Source organism: Ambystoma mexicanum, chromosome 1q (assembly GCF_040938575.1).
Source record: "Ambystoma mexicanum isolate Mex_15411 chromosome 1q, UKY_AmexF1_1, whole genome shotgun sequence".
NCBI classification, from domain to species: Eukaryota; Metazoa; Chordata; class Amphibia; order Caudata; family Ambystomatidae; genus Ambystoma; species Ambystoma mexicanum.
Genome location: NC_090922.1, coordinates 1,030,312,562 through 1,030,338,893, shown reverse-complemented (window position 1 = coordinate 1,030,338,893; position 26,332 = coordinate 1,030,312,562). Strand labels below are relative to the sequence as shown.

The following is a 26,332-nucleotide window of genomic DNA, read 5'->3' as shown; positions in this document are numbered from 1 at the left end:
GTGGATGCCCTACTTGAAAGATCAGAGAAGACCCTGCCACTGCCTACGAAAATCTTGCAGCTACGCATGTGTCTCTCAAGTGTATTGCAGATAAGAAACGATCAGAACCTCCTGAATTCCTGTTAAGTGACAAGGTATTGTTGTCCACCCATCTACTAAGACATCTTGTACCTAACACGCTGGCTCTTACGTATCTTAGACCACTCAAGATTGTACGAGGCATCAATCCTGTGGCCTTTAGGTTACAGCTTCCTCCGTCCTGTGCCAGCATTCATCCTATTGTTCACATCTCCTTGCTCAAGAAATATCATGAAAGCAACCTACCTGGGTAAAGCAAGGCTTCGCCACCTACGTCCCCAAACACAAGGTATTTGCCATCTGTGATTCCTGCTACCATCTCGGATCCCTTCAATATCTAGTCGACTGGAAGCATTATGCCCCATGTGACCGGACTTGGGAACTCGTTTCTCACAAGCATGCTCCCTGATTGATTCGCTGCTTTCATCGCCTCCATCTTGGGAGACGCGGGGGCATGAGTTTCGTCAGGGAGAATACTTTCACCTGCTGTAAACGGTTTATAGCTGTCCTGTTCCTTTGACGCTGGAAACTGGTTGAACCATACCAACGTTCCCCTACACGCTGTCGCCCACACCAAGATGGCAATCCTACCCTTCCGACGCTCATGTTGTGCCACATCCAAGTTGTCCTACTTCCAGTTCCATGTCCCGCGACGCAGATGCCCTTCAAATGCAGTGAAGACAGGTGGCGAGATGCATCGAAATCCTCCAGGTATGCTTCTTGACCAATGCTGATGTTTGTCCCTGTGTCTCCCTTGTCCTTGCTTACTCCTTTTGTTGCTGTTTTTCATTCCTTCCTGCTTGTTTTTCCTCCAATCCTTCCCATCCTGGATAATTCCTTCCATTTCTTGCTACCCTTCAAACAAGTTCAGGCAAACTGTCTTCCAGACCATCTGTAGTCAGTGAACTCATGGACTATTCTTTTGAGTGGTTTTTCCCTTCGGGATGTCTTCACACTTTTACACATCCCCGTGAAGGACGACATCCATACTTCATGGGGTTGACGTCACATCTGTGAAGTATGTGTTTTCTGTTCTTCCTTATCATGCACCAGAAATGCATTGCTGTGTATCTCACATTGTTGAGTATCTTAAGCGCCCAGTTACCTCAGGGTAAATTGCACGTTACAAATAATAAACTAAACCAAACTAAACAGCAGTGGAGTTCCCATGCTTCTGCCTTGGACCCTCGCAAACGAATAAAGGGTCTGTTTTCTTAGGAATTCTGCAGTTAACCTCCAAATTATCAATTGCCAGAGACGCCCTACCTGGATTTGTTTTCATCTGAGAGACAGCTGTTCCCAAGTCATAAACCATCTCTTAGATGAAAATGAAGGATCTATGTATATTGGTCGCAACTCTATTGTTTGTTTTTTGTCCCGATTTTTGGAAGAACTGAATATTTGGCTCCCCATTACTGCGGGGCCTCCTACATCCCCATCAAGCTCCACTTCTTGTCAACCCTCCATCTAACCCTATCCCTACAACCCATCTATGTTTCTCCCTTTATCATGCACCACTTCCTGTCAACCCTCCATCTAACCCTATCCCTACAACCCATCTATGTTCCTCCCTTTATCATGCACCACTTCCTGTCAACCCTCCATCTAACCCTATCCCTACAACCCATCTATGTTTCTCCCTTTATCATGCACCACTTCCTGTCAACCCTCCATCTAACCCTATCCCTACAACCCATCTATGTTTCTCCCTTTATCATGCACCACTTCCTGTCAACCCTCCATCTAACCCTATCCCTACAACCCATCTATGTTTCTCCCTTTATCATGCACCACTTCCTGTCAACCCTCCATCTAACCCTATCCCTACAACCCATCTATGTTTCTCCCTTTATCATGCACCACTTCCTGTCAACCCTCCATCTAACCCTATCACTACAACCCATCTATGTTTCTCCCTTTATCATGCACCACTTCCTGTCAACCCTCCATCTAACCCTATCCCTACAACCCATCTATGTTCCTCCCTTTATCATGCACCACTTCCTGTCAACCCTCCATCTAACCCTATCCCTACAACCCATCTATGTTTCTCCCTTTATCATGCACCACTTCCTGTCAACCCTCCATCTAACCCTATCCCTACAACCCATCTATGTTTCTCCCTTTATCATGCACCACTTCCTGTCAACCCTCCATCTAACCCTATCCCTACAACCCATCTATGTTTCTCCCTTTATCATGCACCACTTCCTGTCAACCCTCCATCTAACCCTATCCCTACAACCCATCTATGTTTCTCCCTTTATCATGCACCACTTCCTGTCAACCCTCCATCTAACCCTATCCCTACAACCCATCTATGTTTCTCCCTTTATCTGCTAACAGAAATTAAAATGTTTGGGTTAGAGGAGTTTTTGCTCACTTCCGACAATTATTCTTCAATTAAAAACGATAACAAACGCCAGGATAGCTACCCTCACACAAATACACAGCACTGCAAACCCCAGCAATGGCATTGGCATTTCAATTTAAAAAAAAAGGTACGTACAGCAAAATGTACTGATGAGCACAAAATAAATGCAGCAACCGCTCGGAAGAGCCTGTCTGAAGCCAGCAATACAAATCTGCACGTGCACTCTCCGGCCTCTATATGAACCAACATAAACACACTTTACATGGTGACAAAAAAGTAATGCTCTAAAAATGTAATGACATTACGGCATCCCCCATAGCCCGTATGGTGCTGCAACAAAGGGGCACATGACAGACCAAAGAAACATAACACAATAAATACAACTGAAAACAATATTAATATAAGGTGTAAGAAATAAAAAGTGTGACTTGAAAAAGGATATTTCTTTGAAAATCCCAAAATGTGCCTAATCCACAAGAAATTACGTGGTAAAGATTTCGCTACATGTAGAATTGAAAAATACACTGGGAGTGTTATAATGCTATAATGCCATGTCAGGGTTGTGCTGACATTAATAAGCCAATCAGTACTCAGTCTCATGGTTTATGAACCATAAGGCTGATGCCCTCCCACCACAGTGTCTGGCGTGTGCGCATCCCCCCTCACAGTGTCTTGCGTGCACATCCTCTCACTGTCACTCGCGTGTGCATATCCCCCACCCTCTCACTGGCTTGCGAGCGTGCATCACCCCCCCCCCACCCTCACTGTCTCTCGCGCTCATACCGCCCCACCCTCAGTGTCTCAACCTACGCGCTCATACCACCCCACCCTCACTGTCTCACGTATGCATCCCTCCCCCACCCTCACTGTCTCACGCGCCCTCATCCCCCTCACTGTCTCGCATGCCCCGCATTCCCCCCTCACTGTCTCGCGTGCCCATCCCCCCTCACTGTGTCGCGAGCGCATAGCCCCACCCTCACTGTCTCGCGAGTGCATACCCCTTGCCCTCACTGTTTCGCGAGCGATTCCGGCCACCCTCACTTTCTCATGCACATGCATCCCCCCACCCTCAGTGTCTCAAGCGTGCACATCCCCTCACCCTCACTGTCTCAAGCCCGCATCCCTCACACTCAGTGTCTCTCACGCATCCACCCATCCTCACAGTGTCTCTCATGCTTCCCCCACCCTCACAGTGTCTCTCGTGCTTCCCCCCGCCCCCAGTGTCTCTTGCGCACCACCCACGCTCAGTGTCCTGCGCGCGCACCTCCATCCTTGTTTCTCGCGCGCACCCCCCCCCCCACCCTCAGTATCTCGCACACACACCCCACCCTGTGTCTTGCGCACATCCCACCCCACCCTCAGTGTCTTGCGCACATAACCCTCGCCCTCAGTGCCTCACGTGCATAGATCCCCCTACACTCAGTGCCTCGCACGCATCCCTTCCCTCCCACCCTCAGTGTCTGTTGCGCGCACATCCACCCTCACAGTGTCTCCTGCACGCGCATCCACCCTCACAGTGTCTCCTGCACGCGCATCCACCCTCAGTGTCTCGTGCACACGCATCCACCCTCACTGTGTCTAGTGCACACGCATCCACCCTCACAGTGTCTCATGCGTATTCTTCCACCCTCAGTGTTTCACGCGCACGCAACCACACTCGCAGTGTCTCGTATGCACATCCACCCTCACAGCGTCTCTTACCTACCCCTCTTCCTGGATTGAGTCCCTTTGCCTCTTCTTTGTCCCATTTCCTCATTCTTTGTCTCCTAGAGTGAAAAAGTGGCGCACTGGCCCTGATGAAAGCCAATGACCCCATAATCATAGGATATAGCCCATGGCCCATGAACCGCAATGGGGAAACCATGTGATGCATAGCTTAGCAACACACTGATAACTTTGTAAATGACATCAATTATGATATCAAAATGAAAACATTAGTTCTGCAGGTGGAGTAAAATAGAGCATAAGAAAACCCTTACAATTATTTTATTACCAAACAGTCTTGGAGAATCAGGTCTAAGCAACAAAACCATTAGATTCCATAAATTAGCTTTATCTGAAGAGACTTTAGGATGCCATTTAATTTCAACCAAAACCCTGAAATTCAGCATCTGTTGAAAGCTACACCACCTTATCTCTGAGCCGCCCGTTGGGCAACCAATGAGTTCACGGATTGCATCACATCCAACATCATGGATGAAGGCACTTATGTCACAATTGATAACATCACTCTAAATTTGACCACATGGTTGGCATCACAATTTACATCATGTCTGCCATCAGCAGAAAGTAAACGTCAGCACATTTTACCCAGACGAGGAATAATTTCTAAAAGTGAGGCTTTCTATCGATTTTGTAAAAATGAAAGTCGATTAGAGACGTTATGTCACTTAATTTTTCAATGTATCTCCTTAACTGGGTTGAGAGAACAATATTTTCGAAATGTAATGCAATTTTCATGTCTACGCTCGTTTGACGAAATTTGGATTGGTTTGATTACGAGTGACAGAACTGTTATACATGTTGCATTAACTCAATTCGTACAAACAACATTACCTTACACTCCTTATGCTAGTGAGACATGAGTATTTTTAACTTCCCAGGTGTTTTTAATATTGATTTGATATAACATATTAATTGCTCTGAGACTGACGCCCCAAAAACGGACTGCAATATAATTGGAAAATTGTTGCAGATTGCAGACCGAATATTTTTATGATTATTACTATAGGAATTGTTTAATTTTTACTAATGGAATGTAGTTGGAAATCATGATTTTATACTCTATATGTTGTTTGTATGTTACAAATTGTCTTTTTGGGACACGGTGTATATATTGTCAATTTGTTATAATGTGAAGAATATCTTATGGGGGGACGGGACTAGAGGCAGCACTTTGGGCATCGGGCGATACCAGCAAAGCTGGTGTGTGACTGTTCATTCGAAAAAACCTGGGTTTTGTGATGGAACAAGTAAAAAGGGACATGGAAGTTCGACTACCAGCAGTACAAGGGAAACACAGTGGTGCAGATGTTACCTTGTGCACAGTATACTCCCCAATACAAATCAGGTGGCATTCAGTGATCGGGTGCCAAGTTCTCTAGAGGGATGGGAGTCAGGGTATTATTTGTGGGGGGAGGCTTTAATATGCTAGCCGACCCTCAGACAAACTGGCACTCTCAGGAATGGGGCCACTGCCCCAGACTATGGCCCAGAGGAGACCCTGAGTGCCATAATGCAGAGGTACCATTTGGTCAACTCTTGGAGGGTAGTCCATCGTACTCAGAGGGCATACACTTTTTATCCCTCCGCCCCCAACATAAGACAATTACAAGCCTAACTGTATTCTAATTGATGTAGAGAAAGAATATGCTATAACAGAGGCAGGTATACAGCAAGTGGCTTAGTCTGACCACGCCAGGGGCTGGGTCTCAATGGAACTGGGACAATGGCCAGTACTTGACAAGAGATTGGTCTGTTATGACACCCTGTTCAGGGATGCCTTGTTCAGATGGGCATTCAAGACAGAAACACAGGAATTGTTTTTAAGTAAATGACTCAGGAGAGGTCCCGGCCCAAACTGTCTGGAAAGCTGCCGAGGCCACATTCAGGGGGAATCTTGATACTGGAGGGAGCAGCAAAAAAAAGGGTAAGAAGTCTAAGAGAAGCTCTACTCAGAAGGAAAATCTGAGAAAGGGAGCAGCGAATGGGAGGCGACACAACCTTTCTGAAGCGGAAGTACAGGAGGTGGCAGATTTAAGGCGGGAACTCAAGGACATGTGAAACGGAAAGGCACTAACCCAGCTTCAATTTTTGAAACAAAGATTCTATGAAAAGGGGAACAAGGCTCACATAATGTTAGCAGCCCGTCTCCAGAGTCAAAGGGCAATCGGAATGATACTCTAGATCATAGAGGAGTCGAGCACAGTGCTCACTCACCCCAGGGAAATAGCCCAGGGGTTTGGCCTGGTTTACACCCAATTGTCAGGGGTGGATGAATCTGAACCGCAACGATATCTGGAGAATGTAATAATGGTGGCCTTATCACAATGCGACCTCATGCAGATGGACTCCTTAATCGAAATAGAAGAGATACTAAGAGCAATTTGTAGGATGAAGGCAGGCTCTTCTCTGGGTCCGGAAGGATTCACCCTTGCATTTTATAAGTTACACAGTAGTGAACTGGCCCCATTACTTTGCAAATTGTTCAACGGTATTCTAGAGGGAGAAGGAGCTCCAGTAGTCCTTCACACAAGCTAGGATACTAGTGATCCTGAAAGAAGGGAACGATAAACTGAAATAAAGCCAATCTCATTAGGCGCAGAAATCTATACAAGTGTAATTACAGAGCGGTTGGGGGGTCTAGTTCCCAAATTAGTTCACACCGATCAGGTGGGCTGCAGATGGAGGCAGGGGGAGGAAAATATCCGTACGCACTCTACTTGATGGCAAGAATGGGGAAGTCGACCAAGATCCCCTCCTGGTCTCCCTAGATGCAGAGAAAGCATTTGGCCGGGTGGAGCGGCCCTTTCTGAATGCTGTTCTACAAAGAGTGGGGCTGAAATCCAGATGGCATAGGGGAGTGATGGCATTGTATATGAACCCAACAGCCAAGGTCATAATAAATGGTATAGCAATAGAGGGATTCCGGCTGAGTTATGGGACAAGACAGGGCTGTCCCCTGTGCCCATTGTCATTCGCTTTTACACTGAAGCCACTGGCGGTGATGATTCGGTCTGACACCAGCATTTTTTGGGACTGGAAAGGAATACAAATTGGCTCTCTTCTCAGACGATATCCTAGCATATGTCTCGAATCCTCATACCTCATTATCAGCGAGTATAGAAATCATTGAAGAAAAAGGGACATTATCGGGCTTTAAAATGAACTTTAACAAATCAGCAGCCCTCCAATTGAAGAAAAGCTTGATAGCTATGGGACCCCAGCCCTGTCTCTTCAGACTGCGGGCAGAGAGTTTAGGTCTTCCATGCCTGGGGACAGATATCACAGGAGAACTAGGTAGCCTACACACTGAATCCATCTTGTGCTATTGGAATTCATTAAAAAGGACCTGGCCGATTGACCAAGATAATTTCTTCTTGGGCAGGCTTACAACCCTATAAATGCGCGTCCTACCAAGATTGCGGTTTCTATTCCAAGCACTGCCAGTAGAAGGTACTAGGATCGTTTTTCGGTGAAGCATGTAAGGCATTCATGCAATATCTCTGGGAAGGAAAGAAAGCTAGGATAGCTTACACTACCTTGATATTACCAAAGGAAAGGGGTGGAGCGGGGCTTCCGGACCTCAGGTATTATTATAGGGTGGCACAATTCTGGGTCCTAGTGGATTACCTGAGGGCGAATGGAGAAAAATAATGGGTCGGATTGGAAAATGGGTTGCTCTCCCCGGTATCACTGGAAGTATGGCTGTGGGTACCCTTTTGAAAGTTGCCAGCGAGGGTAAGAACGCACCCTGTACTGGCAACGTTGTAGAAAGTGCGGATGAAATCAGAGGAAATGGAAGGAGTAACCTCATGGCCATCCTCTTTTAGCTGTCTACAGGCTCCCCATCAGAGTTAAAATTCTAGAGCCACTCAGATACCAGCCATACAAAGGGGGATTGATAAGAGCATGTCAGCTATAGAAAGATTGGAAATTGATACATAAAATAGACTTAGACGAAGCATTACAGTCTAAACTGAGGACCTGCTGACTGACTGACCGCTGCTGGAGGGAGAAATTAAGCCGTCAGTTGAAACTTTTTGAGCAGGTATTGAATCGCCAAATGGGATCCAGGGGTATTCTATCTAGACTTTGTGCGGCCCTAGGGACTAGTGGACACAATAAACCCAACCATGCTAGGGTGCTCTGGGAGGCAGATTTTGGAACACTGGACGATGAAGAGGTGTAGCCGGTAATATTTAGCAAAGAATGGACGTCTAACATAGCAATGAAGTATAAAATGCACAATTACAGACTGCTCCAATGTTGGCACCTAACACCACAGAGATTAGCCAAAATGTAGCCGTGGTGAGCCAAGATTGTTGGCGGGGATGCAGAGAAATTGGCTCATACTGGTACATCTGGTGGGAATGCCCTCTCGTGCGTTTTCTTTGGTCTGACGTTTTGTCCTGGACGAACGAGATTGACAACATGGAAAGGCCCCAGACACCTTTACTATTCTTGTTTGGCCAAAACAAGTCAGATGAAAACAACACTGGCCTGTTGCATATGACCAGAAACCTACTGTTAGCGGCTATGGTGTGTGTCACGATTCATTGGAAGCGGCGGCTTCTCCCAACTCAGAAGGAATGGCTACGCAAAGCTCACAACATTTATGAGCTGGAAAGCTCGTCTGCATTATTATCAGAAATGCACACTCACATAGATATAAAATGGTTGCCCTTCCTGACCTATTATTATAGCAGATTTCTTTAATTTATTTAACATTTGTAGAGCGTGCCAAACCCTGAGGCATCAGGGCGCTAGTAACATGAATATGGATGCAGAGAGATACAAATGCATAGATAGGGGTACATAACAGGGGTACAGGTGCAGTGATAGTAGGCAGGTGGTACTACAGCAGCAGCAGACAATTGGAAAATGAGAGTGGGGGTCAATCTCTATGTGATATGGGTGTTACCCTCGATCTCCTGGTAGAATCCAGGAAGGTTTTGTGCTGCTTGCGGAAGACCCCATGTGAAGGTTCCGCTCTCAATTTGTGTGGGAGAGGGTTCCAGTGTCTGGTAGCAATGGCAGGGAAGCTGGCACCCAAAGCTGGTTTCAGTCTGTAGGGTGGGATGGTTAGGCGATTGATGCCTTAAAGGGAAAGACTGTCCAACTGCACTCAGATCCAGGAAACGGGGACACCTTGCTGCACAAAGAAATACTAAAACCACCAAGGGTCTGTTGAATTAGCCAACCAGTGGGTTGGCCAGAGTTTGCTTGCAATGTACACAGTTACTAGACTTTTTTATATTTAGTACTTGACAAAGAACATTTCACAGTCAAGAAAAGGTGATGGGGTGTGAGTAGGGAGGGAGAGGGCAAGAGGGGACTGTGAGGGACCGTAAGTTACAATACAGCATACAAAGATGTTTAGGTATCATAACAATGGCTTGATCTTACTGTATCATCGTATTATTGTATTGTATGGGTGTCTCTTGGAATGCCTGTGAAAACCTCAATAAAGAACCAATTTGAAAAAGAGAAAAAAAACAAGAATGCACAATCTGCTTTGCAATGTGTATGGGTGGCTTTGCAATGTGTATGGGTGGCTTAGCAATGTGTATGGGTGGCTTTGCAATGTGTATGGGTGGCTTAGCAATGTGTATGGGTGGCTTAGCAATGTGTATGGGTGGCTTAGCAATGTGTATGGGTGGCTTTGCAATGTGTATGGGTGGCTTAGCAATGTGTATGGGTGGCTTAGCAATGTGTATGGGTGGCTTTGCAATGTGTATGGGTGGCTTAGCAATGTGTATTGGTGGACACTGTTTCATGGGGCCTAAGGGTAAGCAGGGGACCGTGGCTAGGCTGGGGGAACAAACAAATGGCAGCTGCAGGAGAGACGACCATGCCTGAATGAATCGGTACCTCTATTCCTAACGTATATACATATATATTATATAATTACAAAAGAAAAAGTGAGCCATGAATTCCAAAGCCAACGTATTATATAGGGTTGAAGGTAGGGTCGGACTGGGGCATGAAATTGTCTCGGGCACCAATGAAAAAGTGCTCCAGAGTTGTAAATGTTAATTCATTCCTTTTGTGACACTGTTTGAGTAGCACCCACGGGGGAGGTTTTTGATAAAAACGTGATGTAAATTGTGCATTTTGAAGAATATTTATTCCGTAACACTGGTCAAAACTACTAGCCACATGGTGAAGTAACTTACCAAAAAGTGGCCTACTTAGATTAAAAAAAACTGCCCCACACTAGCATTTTGTGGTTTTGGTTCGGCCATGGCCCTATTGCCCTTTAGGCCAGTCCGAGCCTGGCTGGCAGAGGCTGTGAGTTGAACCTAGTTTCAAACGTACATCCAAAACAGCTTAGTATTTACAATACACAAGTATGCATTCCACAGAGCGGGCTGGACGTTGGCTCCCATTACCTCAAAAAATGCCATATTTCAAGACTCGAAACGTCCAGTGTTGTTAATAGCTACACACACTCCAGTTATAGCTTGTTGCTGCTAAAGCCTAATCTGAGATGGGTGCCTCTTTTGTTATGCAAACTACACGGATGTTATGTTACAGCATGTTAGGTTGCTGTGTAAGATACACACGACAGCTGAGAGAGTTTTGCGTCTTAAGACTTCAGTCGTTTGTGTCCCCCATAAAACACCAACTTGCAGTTGCCTCGACTAACACAATGTTCTGAGACGGCTGGGCTTCATTTTTTCCAGTTCCTCGCCCAGCCATGTCAGACGGTACAGAAGTTGCCGAGCCCATGAGGCCGCCCGAGCTAATTACACTGCTGCACTTCCGAGAGAGCGCTGTGATTTGCAGGCGCGGCCCCTCCCAGGGTAGGCCTGGAGCAGGGCAAGGAGCTTCAGAAAGACCGCGTGCACCTTATCCGTGGGTGCCTTGCGCTGCAGGCACAGGCAGGGCCTGGCAGCACACAATCTGCCTTACAGCTCAGCAGCCATATCCGTGTTATAAAAACGAAAATCTAGCTTCATGTTGGCAGGAAAATAACATGTAATGCACACGCTCCTGCTTTACCAGACTTAAAACGTATTGTTACAAAAGGACATTTCGTTTAAAGGGTGGTGAGGCGTCACCACAAGTTTAGAAGAGGATTCCCATTTTCGAAGGAGCATTTACTTTAGTGGGAATTTGATATGTCACCCTGATTGCCTACAGCACTATACATGCACCCATTAGTAATCCATTGCATTGCCCCACTTCCCTCTTCCTCATCCTGGTATCCATTACATTATCCCGCCTCCCTCTTTCTCATCTTGGTTGAGACATTAATAACCCATTACATTACCCCGCTCCCATCGGCCCTGTCCCAGTACCCGATTAGTATTTCATCCTCGAGTCCGAACGAGCAGTGCTGGTATGGTAATGTTTATTTGTAAAGCGCCTATACACAAGCCAAGTGTTTCAAAGTGCTCAAGGAGGGAGGGAACAAGGGGGAAAAACAACAGTCGTTCAGAGCCCTTGCAACTCTGAAACAACACTAGTCTGCACAGGCAGAGTAAGTGCATATAATACAATGAACACTAGAGATAACAGAAAATAGGTCTGACAATGACTCTGTAGTTTTTCCAAGTGCATTAAGGCGCGACCATGCAGGGAGGGAAGACAAGGTGAAAGCAGACAGACGATCTTCAGGCGTGGTGCTTTTGGATCGCGTAAGTGCACAGGCGGTTACAGGGAGGGGAAGGTGGGGGGTCAAGTGCAGGGGGGTAAGTGTGCCCAGTCGGCAGAGGCTGGGGTAAGTGCAGAGAGATGCCACTCTCTAGAGTCACTGACCAAGTGCAGTGATGATGAGGCGAGTGCAAAGGAGCTGAGGCAAGTGTGAGAGGACTGGCGGGGTTGCCAGGGACTTGTGAGACTCTGGAGATGGTTACGGTGCAATCCCGGCAATCGGGGTTGGAGGCATTGTTATAACCCATTCCCCCATGCCCCCACATAAACATTTGCCTTCTCAGAAGATTAATCATGAACAACAGGAAAATAGCCTAAGAGAGAAGCGTTTCCTATAATATTTCAGGCAAAGTATAAAAGATGCACACCTTTAAAACTTAAAACCCTGTATTTAACTTTTTCATGCAGAGTACCATCCTAGCAAGTAATTTCACAGTCACCCTGGGCAGACGTTCAAGTGCTTTTTTGTATAAGTGTATTGCCCCTTGTTGTACTATGACATTGTTTGCCATCCTGGAAAGCTGCCCCAATGCCATCAACGCTGATGAGGGTAAAAGGAAAAAAAGTACCCTTTTAAATTCCCATTAGATTATCGACAGCAAATGGGTTTGTTATTTCACAGGAGACAGAAAGAGTGTACCACGATGCATACCATATGCAACTTGCAAACTCACATTGGCCGAGAACTCTCTGATAGCAGAGTCCTTTTATTGCCTCCACCAGAATAAGGTCTAAAGTCATTGGCCCATTTTTCTCACCAGCTGGTTATTAAAACACAGATTGCAAACCGAGTAGTGGGTTTAGGCCATTGTTACTGAGCTAGAGACACAAGATTTATTCAAATTGCTGTTCTCTGTGAGCTACGTTATCTATTTGTAGACCTTAATCTGTTTTATGGTTTGTTATGTATGAATGAAGGATAGTTAGGGACAGTTTTTCTCATCTATCCCTTTTAGATAGGCGGCACAACACCCGGTGCCTAGGAATAGTTTTTCCGCCTTATAGGGATAGGGTGTTCTTCTGAATAGGGAGAGTATGTGTGTGGGATAAGTATACATAACAGATGATATGCTTTGTACATATATATAGGTTTTCTCCAGTACCATTCTTTTGTGTTACTTCTCACTCCCAAGCTTCATGAGCACTCAGTGTGTAAGAAACAGGCCCGCCCCCTCGCCCCCACAATACACACCGTGCACATCACTCTGACTTGCTCCTGGGCACTTCTGTGCATTGCATAGGGCCATATTCACAAGGAATATCTCCAGAGACTGTGTCAGGGCTTTTCAACTCTTTAAGATGAAAGGGCCTCAAGGCTCAGGGGTGCCCCCAGCAACTGTCCCATGTAGCCAGTCAGCAGTCTTGCAACACGTCAATATATTAATTGCTCTATTTTCGTTCTGGGGCTTACAAAGTTACTTTGCAGAGCTTGCATTACAAGCCACTTGCTGACAAAGAAAGGTTTAGAGCTCTTCAGTGGGCATTTAGTGTTTAAGCTCCCTGCTGCCTGGCCCTTTTCTGATATTGGCGGCTATTAACCTTATCTCTGTTGCCATTGTGATGTATGCCCCCCTTGGGGCCCTCAGACCGTTTTCGTTCTAAAGAGGGGGCCTCCAACCAACATGTTGAAATGAGCCCTGACTCATCTAAAGCCGGGCCTGAATATCCTGTAACCCTGACCTGTGCTCACCAAACTCAGTCACCCTGCATCCTCCTACAATGTTTCCTATCACCACACATGGACAGCAGGAGTCATGCTGCTTGAGCAGGCCTCAAAATAAAAAAGTAAACCTTGTGTCAAAGTAATTTCTCCCTCATGTGTCATGGCTCAGACAGACCTTCCTGCCTCCCCCAACTAGCATGAGATACTGTCAGCCCCCAGCAGATTGGTGCTGCGCCCATCATAACTATAATTCTTTTTTATATCGCACTCAGCACCGAAAGGGTTTCTAAGTACAGACCTGGGATTCGAAACCTGTGTTGCGCTGTGTTATCTTGTTCCCCAGACGAGCACATTGCCACTGAGCTATACTTCCCGTACTCCTTCAAAATGACCATGTCACTGCACCAGCTACCCTATGGACCCATCCAAGGAGCACTCTAACCCTTGCTTTGGCCTGACCTATATAGTTTTTTTGCTGTTAATACGTTGGAACAATGTAACTGAGCTCTGCTGTGGCAATGCGCCAAGAAGTAATTGTTAAGACGGATTTCTGAACTCTGTCCTGGTGGCGCAGAAGTTCAGAAGGCCAACCTAATTACTTGGAACAGGGTAACCTCTGGACGAGCCAGACCAATCAAGGTAGCGATCGCGGCGGTCAAGACTAGGTCTCAAGAGGGGTGAGGGTGACTGAAAGCCCGCAATGAGCACACAAAGCAAGATCACTTACAAACTACTCCAAACAGTTGTTATATTAAAAATATATATACATTTATTTCAAGGCCTTTAAAACAATGACCGTAGCGAGAAAATCACAATATAACGATAGTAAACCAACACATACCATATCAACACAATATATATACAAATACAAGTCTCAAGCGTTATATGCACGAAATGTGTAGTCCACCTAAAAGGGAGGGAAAACAGGCAGTGCGCAATAATGCTTAGACCCAGTCGCCTTCAGAGGCACCTAACTAGATGGAAGTCCGAGCCCTGCGAAGAGTGGAGCCTTGTGCTCAAAAGTACCTGCACGCGCTGGTGCCAACGGGCAAAAGGAGAAGCTCTTCGAGGGAAATCAGGCAGTTCAGTTTAGTGCACAAAAGAAGAAGAACAAGTTCCGCGACTCAAGCGCAGCCTCCACAGTGGGCAGAAGCAGAGCGCGAGTACGGACAAGGGTGCTGTTTCACACAGCTGGGAAAAGCAATGGGCTCCTGCAGGAGGGTGACCAGATCCTAGCTATGCTACTCACCGGTCCCCGATGCAAGCAGACCCAGGCTTCTCCGCATCACTTTCAGCAGCTGGCAGGTTCAGAAGAGCAGGGAAAGCCTCGTTGTCGGGTTGAGTAAAAAGACGTCCCAATCGAAGAAACCCGCACAGTTTGTTACCACAGCAGGGCAACGGAGCGGCCGTGTGTATCTGAGCCAAATGTACACTACTCACTTCCGACCTGGGAACGCCAAGTGTACGAAGCGTGTGAGAGTGACAAGGACTCGAAATACTATACAACCTGGTGGCGGTTACAGAGCAAGACTCCCGGGTAAGCTGGTCAGTCAGCTGGATGGCCCAGAGATGCTTCCGAAGGCTTACTGGCAGGAGATGGTGAAGATGCCGAGAATAGCTGTTCCCGCTATTCCAAGGGCCGAAGTACCAGTACAGGCCTTCTGGTTCGATCAAAGGTGAAAAGGGTTTCACAAGGCGACAGCAGTGCAGAGGAGAAGTCCTTCAGCGGGTCACCAGCGATTCCTCGGTCCAGCCTCTTGGTTGCAGGATACTTGGCTCCTGTATTCCTTCGTTCGTGAGAACTCAGGAGATCGACATGGTAGTGGTGTTTCCAGCCCCCTCTTATCCACGGTTCCCTTCGCGCCAAAACGGAGGGGACCCAATGGGAGATCCGCTCATCAACACTCACACCATTCGTGGACCAATCACGGACCACGGTGGTCCCAGGCATTCACACCACCCTAGACTCTCTGGCACCCAGGATGTGTATTGGGACCAGACATCCCAGCCCACATCCTGGAGGCACACACAAGACATGTAGAAGCCAGCGAAAGCATCCGTGTTTCGCGGGAAAGTACATGCCCAAATAAGGAAGGCCCCGGGTCGGCTCGACCTGGGGAAGGTGAAGGGAGCAAGACGGTCAGCGGACAGGACAAAGGAGCCTTGTGGTCTGGCCATTTTGGGAGCCAGTCCACCATTTTGGGTTAAGCGCGAGAAACGCGCTTAGAACGCCAAAAAGGAGCTCAAAACACAAGAAACGATCGCTGCCACCATTCCTGTCCCTGAATCACTTGCACCGATCAGATACAATCCTAAACGAGTATCGAGGGCCTGTAAAAGGCTAGAGACCCAAAAGAGCTGTAACTTAGCTTACAGTGCCCTCTTGTGTCATGTTGCACGAAAGCCGCAACATGATAAAAGAAACTACGGGAAACAGCGTTCCCCGGTACTGACTGTCTTAAGGGCATGTCAGTTTCCCCGTAAGAAAGGAGCAAAAGCCTAGAAGAGTGCGGCAGAAGGCTGCACTTCTCTGGCAAAGTCAAGAACAAGGTGAAAAACAACAGCAAAAAGTTTAGGGGTTGCCACATGGAAGGAAAATTACCTACAATTACGAAATCTTTCCTAACAGTAATTAAGTTAGCAGTGTGGGCTTTACAAATCAAAATAAACATGAACACCAGTGGCAGCTAAGACTATAGAAATGGCAGTGCTGGAAATGGAAATTATAAATTGTGGGATCCCACCAGCGGAAAGGGGTTGGGAGAAGGGAGGTGCAGGGTGGGAAGATTCGATCACAGGAGATTTTCCTAAACCCCCCCCCAAACTAAACATTTCCATTTTAGAAGATTAATGAAATATTAACACCTGCATAATAACCTAAGAGTGGAGTGTTTCCTATAACCTTGTAAGCAAATTATAAAAGGTGCACACCTTTTAAACCTCCAATGCTTGCTGAAATTGTTTCTGCAGAGTCTAATCTTAACCAGCATATTCATATATTCTGAGCAGAAGCTCAAGTGGCCTAGTGTGTAAGTCTCGCCACCTTCATCTTGACAACGTGTGTTCGAATCATGGCTTCAGTAGCAAATGGAAATTAAAAACACTAAAACCCTTGAAGGGATGTAAATGGCTTTCCAGGGAGACGTTTTTTACAAATGGCAATTATAATAACACTCAGCATATGTATTTTTTGGGGGGTGGGGGTGCGTACTTCTGGATCTTGTACTAATTTTCTTCGAAACAGATTTGCCATTTGTTCCTGAAAAAAAGAAGCCCATTCATTCAAGTCAAATTAAGAAGTCTACCCAAAGCCATTATAAATACCCCTGCTATAATCTCTGAAACATGTCAGGCTGGACTGGACTCTCTACTCCAGGGTCTCTTGACCGTCCGTGTATGTGACCCTACTTCCCTGCGAGTAGCTCTTCTTTGACAGTCTTCTCACGCCGCTAGGTCCATGTTCAACATTATTAAACTGGCTATAACTTAATGATGTATCGGGACCGTACCAAGTAGCAGACCCTGATGGGGGTGAGGCCCATGTGTTAATGAACCCTCGCCTAATATTTTGTGCGGGAGGTTTGGTTGGTACTGCTTATGGGCAGGCAGCCTTCTGTGGGTTATGACACACACCCAGTGCACCCCAGTGAGGGAGCAGAACAAACCTGCAAACGTGCCCCCCCCCCTCCCTGTCTGAGTCCTTGCTTCTTCCTGGCGCTCCGGTTCAACTGTGAACAGAAGATGGGGCCCAACCAATTCCTCCTTTGCCTTCCAGGTGTGCAATGACTCACCACCTCCTTCTGAACAAGCCGGGGGTGCTGTGTACCCCCAAGAGGCCCATGTGTGCGTGTACGTGAAATGTATGCAATCACCAAGCCACTGTGTGCATGCCCTGTGTGCCCCCAGCTACCCACTCCATGGATGTTCTGTGCACACTCACCAGCCTCAGGTCAATATGCCACATATGTGACCACCATCCCCTCTACATGTTCAGTGTGTACACTCAGCATCAAGCGCTACGCTACCCTGTGTGTCATGGGGGATTTATAAAGTGCACCTTTGCTATTTCCATGACTCGTGGCACTGTGTTCACACAAGTCCCCTGCATGCATGTGCAGCTCACTCAACGCGTGTGAGCTCATGTGCCTCCTCTATTTAAGCTATGTGCATCATATGCCCGAGTCCACTGTCACCAGCCCATCACACATATTCTCTTTGCGCAATCACTGCTCCTGTGCTGTGCATTATGCATTCACTGAACCCCACGCCCCGTTTACCCTATATGCCCGCTCTGCAGAGGTCAAAGTGCACAAAAACAGTTGCAGAGCTATGTTCCCAGCCTGCCCCCACTTTCCACCAACCCCATACCTGGCCAGGCTCTCTCCCAATAAAAGCCCCATGTTAGCGTCCTGCCTTTCTTTCACTACCCACCAGCCCCCCAAACACTACATCTGCACTGTACTATCAACACTGAACAAAGCAGTGAAAGAAAATGGCCACCATGGCTTGCAGTCATTGTTTCCTAGAGCATGCAGCGTTATGCACCCGCTCCTTGCCAATCACCCACTTAAGGGACATGCCAAATGCCGTATCCACCCTCCCGGCCCATTGCCTGCACACACAACTGTGCCTGCAGCAATTTCAAGTTAATCGGGCTTAATTACAGACGACAAATGCAGATCACGGATCGGGAATGGGTGCAATGTCCCAAACATGCTATTCAAAGAAACAAGCACACCAGCACCTGCGTGGTAGCTCAGCAAGATGTGACACTACTCTATCCAACGGGGGCCTAGGGTAGAGTCCCCTGTAGGGGGAAACGAAAAACAAAGGTGGTGTTCTCGCCCATCAAGGAATAGCGCTCTGGGTGACAAAATGGGAACGATGGCAGATTTTTTCGAAAAGTGGGGGTACGACATACCCTTTAGTTACTGCCCACTTCGACCTGTGGCTCTATGCATGCGCAGCCTGAACCATCGGATTGGACTAGCATTTTTCCGAATGGAACAAGGCATTTTTGGCATGTATGACAGTGACTGATTGTTAGATAACACGATATTGCAGAAAACCCGCATATTCTCATGGCGATGTCTTCCTTTCTGTACTGAGGGAATTGTTCATTGGTTTTTGAGGGCATTTAATGGCAGCGCGCCGCGTACACGGATAAAACCAAACGAGAATCCACTATATTTGGTGTGCTTTAGGAGAGGGGGTATCACGGGAAATACTCGTGATCTCCTCTATATGTTTGGTTTGTTTAGGGCTAGAGTGTAGCTCTTCTATTCTTGGTCAAATATACTACCATCCGCCTAGAAGAACTAAGGGAGGCGCTCGTGCTGTGATGCAAACTTGAGATCTGCAGATGAAAGCCCCATATTTCGCCCTTGCGCAATAGCCAACTTAGTTGTGTGCCGAGATCGGATCCTGTGCGTTGCAGACCACAGGCACAGCTCAGTGGAAAGCGCCCTACCCTGCTGAGCTAGATTCTTCCGTCTGCCACCTGTGAGCTGAAGGCTACTCACCTCTTTTTCTGGCGGGCAAGTTAACCGTCTGAGGTATTTTACTGGACTTGCAATCTATCTATCACATGCATCTCTGCAGCAGGCACATTAACTCCCAGAGCTATCGTACTGGAATTGTTTAAAATCTTTCAAACATGTTTGCCAATCATAAAAGCAACTGTCCCAATGAATCTGTTGTGATCAGTCAAGTTTGCCAACAAAAAGACAATCAGGAGTTTTCCAGCCCTGTCCCTTCCACACCACTTGCTCACTACACCTTCACCCTATACACTACGACCAGTGCCCCTTACCCATAGGCACCGAGTATATTGAGGCAAAGGAGGCAGTTGCCCCCCCCCTTCTACTTGAACAATGGGGACAGCAGTGTAATTGTATTCTGCAGGGCACTGTCCTAAATCACTGGGCGCAGCCGGGCCTCTTCCTCCTCTCCTGCGCTGGGCTCAGAATTGGTGACGTCTTAGGCTGCATCCTGCAAAATGTGCACGTGCTGCTCACTTCAATGCGGGACAGCTGCCTCATCGTGACCTCAGCCTTGATTGAGGTGTGGGAGGGGGACGGACCAGAGCTGTTTGCAGGCACGAATAAGTAGGGAATCCTAAAGCAGAATGCCCTAAATACAGTTCAGCAAGTTGGGCGACTGTTGCTGAGATGTTACATGTTTAGTCCTGCCTGTAAATCGTATGTCTTTTTTTCCCCATGCCTGCTGCCAATGGGTTGTTTTTCGACTTGGGCATGGGTACGGGTGCCTCGCTTGGTTCGGTGTGGTAATTTCTGCCCCTGTTGTGAAAATCAAAAGTTGGCACACATGCCCGCACCTGTGCCCTTTGTGCATTAACCGAGTCCTGGAGTGCATGCAGCCTGGGTGTATCCGTCAGAATCCCATGCACATTTGATCGACCTGCAATCGCATGCGACATGCCTAATATGCCACCCCCGCCCTGTGCACGTGTGCTTCATGCACCAACAGCAGCGAGTGCAGTCACCACCTCTACATGCGCTCGATGCGTACTTCTGTGCTCACTGGGAAAATGCCATGTGCTTTTGTGAGAGAAACTCTTCAAAATCCAAGTCTTAAAAAAGTGCATTTTGGGGGCATCAAAATATCACCACACTTGAAGCACTGAAAGTAAATGGCTTCAATGACAAATCTAAGAAGTGTGGGGGGGGGGGGGATCCGCCTGCTGTCGTCAAGGTTGAGAACAAAACGGAACACAAAGTAGCTGCCGAACTTGGAAATGTCCCCATCTGGCGACAGTGAGCCTGAAGCTGTGGGGGGGGGGGGGCGCCGGGGGAGAGGGGGAGGTGGGGGGCGGGGGGGGGGGGCACGCTCTAGATTCCAGGACAATAAAAATACAATCAAAACGTTTACGAGTACCTCCCAACTGGAAGTGCCCATTAAGGTATTCTATATTTTCCTGAATTACTTGGAAGGTTTCTGCCTTTTTCTCTGCTTCTGCTATACACGCCCAAAACCGCTTAACTACTCCCTTGCCATGGCTCCCTAAGTGTAATCCCCAGAGCCTCGGTGTGTGGCGGTGCCCTTGGTGAAAAGCACGCCGCGTGTGTTCACTTACCGACCCCCTCCGCAGCCCTGGGTCCAGGTGCAGCGCTCTCTGAGCTCAGTAAGTCGACCCCCCGGGATGCGCGCTGCAAATCCATAGGTTTGTGCGCGCGCGCTGCGCTGTGCTGTGGCGGCTCCTCTCCGCGCGATCCCTCATTGTCATTCCTGGACTCGGCTCCTCGGAGTCCGCAGCGCGAGACAGTACAGGGCGGCAGAGGAAGATCCAGAGGCGGCGCGCGAGCGCAGCTGCAGCGTGACGTCAGGGGCGTGGGCCTCTGCTGCACCCCGAACTGCCAGGCCAAGCTACTCGGCTCCAGGAGTTTACAGCGTGTCCCAACTCACTTCTAAAGGATGCGCTTAGTCACCCGCCTGTGAGCCGTTCCCACGCTCGCGCAGCACCTTTCACTGCCTCACTGGCAGGCAGCAGGTGCAAGAAATGCCACTCGCTTCCTGTTCGAGAGACAACTCGCATGGCAGTACATATAGATAGAGACCAACTTTTTAGAGTGGCCTCTCTAGGGTCACTTGTGCTGTGCTCACACTATGCCGGCATCCAAAAATGTGCATATTTGCATAACCACACCCACCGCCTTAAAAAGATACAATATATCTCATGAACCCACCGCATTGATGACATGTTGCATTAGAATCAAGAACAAGCTCGGTTCACTCTGATTTACCTTGTGTAACGAATCAAGAACAAGCTCGGTTCACTCTGATTTACCTTGTGTAACGAATCAAGAACAAGCTCGGTTCACTCTGATTTACCTTGTGTAACAGTTTTTAATAGTGTGCATAGGTGTCTTTTCCCCAACAGAGATGACCCGTCCTTAGGTGACTTAGAGGAGAGCATTTCATCGTATGTGCCGCTCCCCTGATCACCCCTTTATATATGGCTCCGCCTTCACTTCAGGGATGAGCCTGGAGGGTGGGCTGACATTGCAGGGCAGCCCACAGTTTGCTCTTCATTCAGATCAAGTACACCAGCTTCAGAAATTGCATCACGCAGGCAGTTACTTACCTCAAGGCAGGAAAGCTTCCATTCAGAAAAACTAGAAATACAAGCTTACTGGCAAAGGAGAAGTGAAACTGAAAACTAAACTGGTTGAACTTAGTTAGCTCAGCAAGTCAATATGGCAATATGGCTTTTTCTGGACAGAAGGCATGAGAGCAGTGAGGATACCGACGGTTGTGAAAGAATTCTACGCATCCTTCCTCCGTTCTTTTTTTCTTTACACCTTGGAAACATCTCCCTAGCAGCTTCCTAAATTATTTAATCATTGATACAAAGTTAATAAAAGTTAGTAAGGACCGCCAGGCCACGTCTCAGCTACTAGATGTTTCATTGGTCTCCCAAAAGGCTAAATCCTCTACTATTGTTCAGCTGCCTACGTACACCAGACAGGCAGTGCACTAATCATTGACATCAGCCCAGCATGCAAGAAATCCCATTGCCTTTGAAGAGGAAGTGGCAAGCACCATCCACACTCCAGTCGTCCCCTTCGTAGTACCAGGAACGTTCACACCAAACTATGTGACGTATGATGAGTAAATAAACCAGCAGAGAGCCGCCGTCGGGCTCTGCCCAGTGCCTGTTAGAAAAACAGCACCTATTAAAGTACCGACACCTAAGAAAACATGGACAGTAAGGTACCCATTGAGAAAACCATATCTACAAGCGAAACAGAATGACGGTTGCCAAAATGTAATACCCGAAGAAGCCAAGAAGATACTAAAAGGAGATGAATGGTGACATCATGAGAAATTGGACTGACATACAAATAGAAGATATAATGACCTGAGAATAATGACAAGGAGACGAAATACCATGGATAAGTGACATCTTGAGCCTAAGGTGGAACAGTTCATGTCAAGATGGAGAAGCTTATGCCATATACACGATGAAGATATTCAGCAAGTTTAAACGTGTACAGATGCAGGAAACCACAAAAAGCAAAGAAATCATGAAACTTGCTTATGCTTAGTAGTGGATTAGATTGCGGCAAGCGCCATCTATATATATATATATCTACCTCAAAAGGCACCTTGTATAAGTATACTTCCACTACGCACACCAGCAGAATTGAACAGAGGTTACTAAAGGTCTCAGGAAGAGAGTGCTGCAGAAAACAAATTGAGAATTAAGACGGAGAGAAACTCAGCTGAAGGTAACCATGCCAAGAAGCCAAGGTCATATCAGCTGTAATAGGCCAACAGTGGATACCATTAAAGAGAAAAAAGAACAGAGTATCCTGTTCAGATAGGTCAAAATAAGCCACAGGTGGTAGACGACTGGCAGAATTAAATCAAAAACACGAAATTGCATGAAGAAGAGGCCGATTTCACGGTATCTGAATCACGTGACCAGGCAGGCAGAAAGGGATGAGACTTTCACACTTACGCATGAATCCTTGCCATACCCATACTCAAAACTGCAAGGAAATAATTGACACATGACCACTGAGGTGAGGATTGGTTGTATCATAATTGAAAGAAAGCTGGGGTGCAGACTAACTCCCTGCACCGGGCTGGCTATTCTGCATGCTGCTAAGCGCAAATGGAAAAGTATGAGTGTGGTTGATGCCAACCCAATCATAGTGGACTGCGTAATCTGGGGTCCTATAGTTAGTAGAACCAATGAGACGTCGTAATTTTAGAGATGTTCATAGTAGGCATTTTGAAGGAAGGGCTTAGTTACCCCACCTGACATTGTTTATCCAATCCCCTCTCCCTGTTACCATATACAGATATATTACCTATATTAAAATTACCTTCCTATAACCAATCAAGTTGCCTGCTAAGCTCTAAGAATTACAAATCATCTGTTTGGATACCCCCAGTCCTATGGGCCGGCTAGGGTCCATCCAGCTCACATTAATAAAAAAATAAATAAAAAAGACAACACAATGTAACTCGTCTCTGGAGCTGTGCCCAAGAATAGAGCAGGTCTAGCACATGCCTCGGGGCCCTCAAGAAAGTCAGCAACATCCGGAACTTCCATTTGTGTAAGAAAAGTTGCTTTGGACTGCAATTCCCATCTGCCCCGACCAGTACAGTCGAGACTGAGGGATCATGGGAGTCGTAATTCAAAACATCTAGCAAGCCACAGGCTGAAACCCCCCTGGCCTGTGACACTTTCTTGCTTGTATTTGAATACAAATTCGATGTTCAGTTGCTTCCAATGCAGTGTGTCATGGCCACTAATGAAGGGGCCAGTCCTTCCTCATCCCCAGGGTCCCATTGGACCCAGTCCTGGCGCCTTTGGCGCCAGGCTCATGTAAAAGTGTGCTCTGCACACTCTATGACAAGGGTGTGTGCAGCTGTGCCGGGCGTGGCCATAGAACAGAACTGGAAGGCACGTGCTACAGTCCCAAAGAAGGGCAAGGTGGAGCCAGTAGGTGGGGCTAAAGGGAAGGGCCTGAGCCAGCCTATATAAGGCCAGCCCATCCACATGCCTTCGCTTTGCGTTATTCTGCTTTCAGCAGCGTAACGCTCTCCGCTGTGCTTACCTGCACATCACTGGATTCCTGCAGCCCCATCCTGAAGATATTCCTGAGAGCGCTTCTTACCTGCAATCTACCGCTACATCGCCGCGCGCACCTTCCACCCCAACTACTCCGTCGCTGAGGGTGCTCCTTACCTGTTGCCAGCCGCTACAACGCTGGGCGCGCATCTTACCTGCTGCCAGCTGCTACATCACTGGGCACTTATCTTACCTGCTGCCAGCCGCTACATCACTGGGCGCGCATCTTACTTGCTGCCTGCCGCTACATCGCTGAGCGCACATCTTACCTGCTGCCAGCTGCTACATCGCTGAGAGCGCTTCTTACGTGTAACTCGTCGGGCCTGAGTCAGACTCTTCCTCTTACCTGCATTCCATCACGGTCGGAGCCAAACTCTTCTTTCTCACCGGCATTCCATCACGGTCAAAGTCGGAGCCTTCATCCTGCAACCGCAAATCTTCATCGAGAATCCGGATGCCATTCTTCATAGTTGGCCTGCATCTACGAGGAAATAAGAACACAACAGGTTAGAACTCATGTGCATATCGAACGCACTGCCACATCATACAAAAGTCTAGAGTTCTCTTTTAAAGACCAACTTACCTGTCACTGTTGGGACTCCATCAGCTTCTAAGGTCTTCCGGACTCTCTTCAGTCCCGATTTACTTTTCCGTACCTATGGAAGTGGAATGAGACATTGCAAGAATAATTATTAGATGAAATAGTTATAACAAAAGACTTACCTTCAAAGTGGATTGGTCGCAGCTGGTCTGGATCAACACTCCCACGGACCAGTGAAGCAACTCGGTCCGTTCTACACGCCCCTGCTAGGATAAGCAGGATGGATAGCTCAACATTACAAAACTACAGGGGCAACACCCAACTCCCGAGCCGCAGGTCCAACCACTATCTGGAGGGGAAGGCGATTCCGAGGAGTCAAGTCAAGGGAGGGCTCCAACCGTGCCCCAACACCCCCGCAGAGATCAGATGAGCGTAACAGAACGTGAAGCCTCTCCAAATTTCCGCATGGGTGCTATGGAAACTTCTATAACTGACCAGTTAGCCCAACTATTGGGAGAGCTACAGGCGGAGGTGCATGCCTCAAGATAGGAGACTAACTCCCTGTGGAGAGACCTTATTATAGCCCGTGAACGAACAGATGATCTGGCAAGACAAATGCTTCAGGCACACGCAGGACAAGTCCCGCTACCCGGAATTACACCAACTCCGTTGCCGCAGCCCTCACCACCAGTACATGTGGTATTCCCGGGGGCGGTTCCACTTGCTCCACCCGAACGCTTTTTTGGTGACCCGAACAAATATGCTGTGTTCATGAATCAGTGCCGCCTCCACTTTTTTGTGTCAACCAGGAGCCTTCCCTAATGACAGTGCTAGAGTGACCTTTGTGCTTTCTTATTTGGGAGGCTGCGCAGCTGATTGGTCCATACCATTAATGGCTCAGGATGCTCCTATACTTTGGAACTTTGCAGAATTCCAATGGGAATTGGAAAAGCTGTTCACCAGACACACTCAAGGGCAAGCATTAGACAACGAACTACTGTCTCTGAGGCAAGGAAACCATGACTTATTGGGCCTCATTACAACCCTGGCGGAAGACCATGGTGCTGTTAGCACCATGGTCCATGTCGGTAAGTTACCGACTCTGCCATGGAGAATGGGGGAATTACCACCCCATTACAAGGTTGGCGGGGCGGTAATTCCCCCTTCCTCCATGGCCCTTCCCCATTCCCATTTTTGCCCCATAGGGCTCAATGGGAATGGGGAAGGCGCTAAGTACGGTGCCGCAAATTTGCGGCACCGTAATTAGCTTGCGGCACACTACTTTAACGGCTGGTCTACACCAGCCGTTAAGGTCGGGTCCCGCAAAGGGACCTCATAATTAGGCGCTAATAGGTTAACGGCACTGCAGCCTTTTACGGCGCCGTTAACCCATTAGCGCCTGGGTCGTATTGAGGCCCATTGACTTATATTGCCACCTTCAATCGCCTCATAGCACAGACCAACTGGCCGGAGGAGAAAAGTACCACACTGTTTTACCGGGGGCTTCGTGGTGAGTTAAAGGATGTACTAGCTCAAATTGTTAACCCACCCGAATGCTGTGCGGACTATATCAACCTAACTGTGCAGTTAGATCACCGGTTACAAGACCGAAAAATGGACCCACAAGAGCCGGAGGGCGATCAGTCTACATAAGGCCTCGGGACACTCAGACCAAGGGTCATGAAACCC

The 26,332-nt window shown here is 47.6% G+C and overlaps 1 protein-coding gene across 2 annotated transcripts in view; it reads right to left on the bottom strand.

Annotated features, from left to right (window-relative positions):
- Nucleotides 1–20,914, bottom strand: part of LPAR3 (lysophosphatidic acid receptor 3) — a 363,233-nt gene extending 342,319 nt beyond the window's left edge. Inside the window, exon 1 of one of the 2 annotated variants that reach the window (XM_069641704.1) lies at nucleotides 20,593–20,914. The gene's annotated coding sequence lies outside the window, so the exon portion shown is untranslated. The remainder of the gene's footprint in view (nucleotides 1–20,592) is intronic. The other variant, XM_069641703.1, reaches the window with a different exon arrangement.
- Between the last annotated feature and the right edge of the window lie 5,418 nt (nucleotides 20,915–26,332).